Below are 4,323 nucleotides of genomic sequence, written 5' to 3' on the forward strand. Positions count from 1 at the left end.
TAGAAACAAAAACAACCCAGAGAACATTGTGTAGGAAGCAAACTGCAGTGGCAGGGAATCTGACACGAGGCCACTTCTCCTACTCCTTCACCTTATCTATGGAAACAATTGAGGCTCAGTGCCATTAAATGACATTTGGAAGGTCTCACAGCTCCTAACTGAGAGCTGGGACCATGGTGATGATTAGCTGCTGTTTATTAAATACTTGCTATACACTTCACACACATTCTCTCAATAATATGAGATGGAGTCTTGCTCTGTCACCCAGGCTGGAGCGCCATGGCCCTCTCTCAGCTCACTGCAACCTCCACCTCTCAGGTTCAAGCAATTCTCCTGCCTCAGCCTCCCGAGTAGCTGGGACTACAGGTGCCTGTCACCGGGCCCGGGTAATTTTTGTACTTTTAGTAGAGATGGGGTTTCACCATGTTGGCCAGGCTGGTCTCCAGCTCCCGACCTCAGGTGATCTGCCTGCCTTGGCCTCCCAAAGTGCTGAGATTACAGGCGTGAGCCACTGTGCCCAGTCCTATTTGTTCTTTTAACTGATGAGTAGTCGAGGGCTCAGAGAGGTTAAGGGACTCACCTACAGTCACACAGCCGTAAATGGCAGAGACGGGATGTGAATTCTGTCCACCCAGAGACAAATCTTTTAATACACTCCCTTCAAGAGTTAAACTTTTTGTATTTTTGTGCAGGAGGAAACCGTGACCCATCGGGATGGGGGAGGGGGGGATTGGTTTAATACAGCCAACAGCGATTGGACCGTTTCCATGAGACCCCGAGTCTTAAGAGTCAAATCTGTTCCCCTCGCCCCCAAATCTAGGTTTACCCAGGCTGGAGGCTAGGGTTCCCCACCCCCACTGGAAACACTCCAATCCCACCCCTTCCAACAGCAGGTGCACACAGTAGGCTCCTAATGAGCGCTTCGATGGTGGGGTTGGAGGCAGCGGCAGGGCTGTTGGAGGAGAGAGTCCTGTTTTCCAGCCCTCCCCGCTCAGCTCCTCAGGGTCTGCCCAGCCCCCAGCCCCCAGCCCCCAGCCCCCGCGCACCCGGCAGCTCTCCCACCGCAATTACGGTAATTAGCTGGGAGCCTCTCGCCGGGAGGGAGGAGGCGGACTTTGGCCCAGGCTGACCTGCTTCCCGGCGGGCCCTCGGATTGGCCCGCGCCGAGCACGTGACACACGCCGTGGACTTGTTGCTGGGCATCCCGGCGTTGCCAGGGCAACGCCTACGCGCGTTCTCTCCGCCGAGTGCCTGGAGAAGTGGCTGCGCTGAGGGTCCTCGGCAAGAGACGAGGAGGGGGGATCACGAGGGCCAGGCAAGCGCTGCCTCCCTCCCTCCATCCTTCCCTGCCTCCCTCCCTCAGCTCCCGCTCCCAGTCCCCGGCCCCCACAGCTCAGTCGCTCCGAGCCCCCCACGGACATGACAGGACATCCACGTGGGTGGACAGGACACGGCGAGGATCACGAACCGGGCCAGCGAGCAAAGAGGGTAGGGCACGCTGAAAGACAGACAGACAAACACGACAGGGGCACAGAGATCTTGCAGCATCAACAAACAATTGCTGAAACCCCTGCAGGCTCCAAGTCTCTGTTCAGAAGCGGATGTCTCCAGACAAGATAGGAGACAGTCCCTGTCCCCCCAGCCATCATCATCATCACCACGGCCCCTGTACCTGACCACTCCCTACGTGCAAAGCCTGAACTAAACTCTTTATTTGCATCTCATGCTTCTTATACCCCAGAAGCAGGCATTGTTATCATTCCCCTTTTACAGATGAGAAAACTGAGGCTCCCAATGGGGCAAGTAGAAGCTAGGAGGCAGGCAGGGACTCCCACCCTCTAGGATTGGCTACAAAAGCCCACATATTCATTCACTTTATGAAACTTCCTCTAATAATAATGATAAAAAACAATCGTGGACCAGGCGCAGTGGTTCACGTCTGTAACCCCAGCACTTTAGAAGACCAAGGCAGGTGGATCACGAGGTCAGGAGTTCGAGACTAGCCTGGCCAATATGGTGAAACCCCCTCTCTATTAAAAATAGAAAAATTATCCAGGCGTGGTGTGGCGCACCTGTAGTCCTAGCTACTGGGGAGGTTGACACAGAAGAATCACTTGAACCCGGTGGGAGGGAGGTTTCAGTGAGCCTAGATCATGCCACTGCAGTCCAGAGCCTGGGTGACAGAGCGAGACTTTGTCTCAAAACCAAACAAACAAACAAACAAACAACAACAAACAACACACACACACACGTGTATTAGTTATTTATTGCTGTATAACAAATAGCCCCAAATATTTGTTGTTGTTGTTGAGACAGGGTCTCCCTCTGTCACCCAGGCTGAAGTGCAGTGGCAGGATCAGGGCCCACTACAACCTCTGTCTCCTGGGCTTAGTGATCCTCCCACCTCGGCCTCCAGACTAGCTGGGACTAAAGGTGCACACCACCATGCCCAGCTAATTTTTAAAATTTTTGTAGAAATGGGGTTTTGCTATGTTGCTCAGGCTGGTCTCAAACCTTTGGGCTCAAGTGATCCACCCATTTCAGCCTCCCAAAGTGCTGGGATTAGAGGCGTGAGCCACCTTGCCCAGCCCCTCAAATCTTAATGGCTTAAAATAATCGTATTCGTTATCTCACTGTTTCTGTGTCGTACCTGCCTTAGAACCTTCCGCAGGTTTTCATCGAGGTGTTAGCCAAGGCTGGGGTCTCATCCAAATATCTGACTGGGGGATGCCAGATGAGGTGCTAAGTACCTGTAGGCCCAGCTACTCTGGAGGCTGAGGCATGAGGATTGCTTGAGGCTAGGAGTTTGAGGCTGTAGTGCACTATGATTGCACCTGTAAATAGCCACTGCATCCCAGCCAGGGCAACATAGCAAGATCCCATCTCTAAAATAAAAGAAAAAAAGATTGGAAAGGGAAAAGAGCCACTTGCAAACTCACATAGGGGTCTCTTCAACGTGTGGGATTGCTTTATTGAAGCCTGAAAACTGAGAAGGCAATACATTCGGCTAACAAGGCGGAAGTTACAGTGTCTTACAACCTGAGCGTGGAAATGACATCTTATTACTCTATGTGTGTTTATTGTGGTAAAATATGTACCATTAAGCATCACATAACAACATTTCAGTCAACGACAGACTGCAATTATGATGGTTGTTCAATAAGATCCTTTTTTTTAGACGGAGTCTTGTTCTGGCCCAGGCTCGAGTGCAGTGGCGCTATCTTGGCTCACTGCAATCTCCGCCTCCCAGGTTCAAGCGATTCTCCTGCCTCAGCCTCCCATGTATTTCCATTATCAATTAATACATGACTGTATCACATGAAATTTGCCATTTTACCTTTTTTTTTTTTTTTTTTTTTTGAGACAGGGTCTCACTCTGTCCCCCAGGCTGGAATGCAGTGGCTTGATCATAGCTCCCTGCAGCCTCAAACTCCCAGGCTCAAGCAGTGGTCCCACCTCAGCTTCCCGAGTAGCTGGGACTACAGGCGCATGCCACCGCACCTGGCCTTAGTCCTTTTTAGGTGAACAGCTCAGTGGCATTAAGTACATTCACTGTTGTGCCACCATCACCATCATCATCTCCAGAATCTTTCCAGCCTCCTGAACAGAAACTCTGTACCCACTAGGCAAAAACTCCCCGTTTCCCCAGCCCCTGCTAAGCTCCAACCTACTTTCTGTCTTTATAAATTAGCCGGTTCTAGGGAACTCATGTAACCGGAATTATACCTTTGTCTCCTAATACTGGTTTCTTTCACTTAACATGGTGTCCTCAAGTTTCATCCACGTTGTAGCATGAATCAGAATTTCTTCTCCTCCGTCACACTTGTTTTTACCCTTTTTCTTTTTTTTTTTTTGAGACGGAGTGTTGCTCTGTCCCCCAGGCTGGAGTGCAGTGATGTGATCTTGACTCAATGCAAACTCCCGCTCCCCAGTTCAAGCGATTCTCCTGCCACAGTTTCCTGACTAGCTGGGATTACAGGTGCCCACCACCACGCCCCAGTAACTTTTTGTATTTTTAGTAGAGACAGGGTTTCACTGCATTGGCCAGGCTGGTCTCGAACTCCTGACCTCAAGCAATCTGCCCACCTCGACCTCCCAAAGTGCTGGGATTACAGGCATGAGCCACAACACCTGGCCAATTTTTGCATTTTTAGTAGAGACAGGGTTTTGCTGTGTTGGTCAGGCTGGTCTCAAACTCCTGACCTCAAGTGATCTGCCTACCTCACGCTCCCAAAGTGCTGGGATTACAGGCGTGAGCCACTGTGCCCAGTCCTATTTTGTAATTTGTTCATCCCTACTTAGATTTTTTTTTTTTTTTTTTTT

The 4,323-nt window shown here is 50.7% G+C and overlaps 1 long non-coding RNA gene across 1 annotated transcript; it reads left to right on the forward strand.

Moving 5' to 3' along the window:
* The first annotated feature begins 1,168 nt into the window (after positions 1 to 1,168).
* Positions 1,169 to 1,719, forward strand: LOC131381361 (uncharacterized). The gene is made up of 2 exons (XR_009210055.1): positions 1,169 to 1,488; positions 1,577 to 1,719. It is a non-coding gene; the product is annotated as an uncharacterized LOC131381361 (long non-coding RNA).
* Positions 1,720 to 4,323: the final 2,604 nt, after the last annotated feature.

Source organism: Hylobates moloch, unplaced genomic scaffold (assembly GCF_009828535.3).
Source record: "Hylobates moloch isolate HMO894 unplaced genomic scaffold, HMol_V3 SCAFFOLD_15, whole genome shotgun sequence".
In the NCBI taxonomy this organism is placed as follows: Eukaryota; Metazoa; Chordata; class Mammalia; order Primates; family Hylobatidae; genus Hylobates; species Hylobates moloch.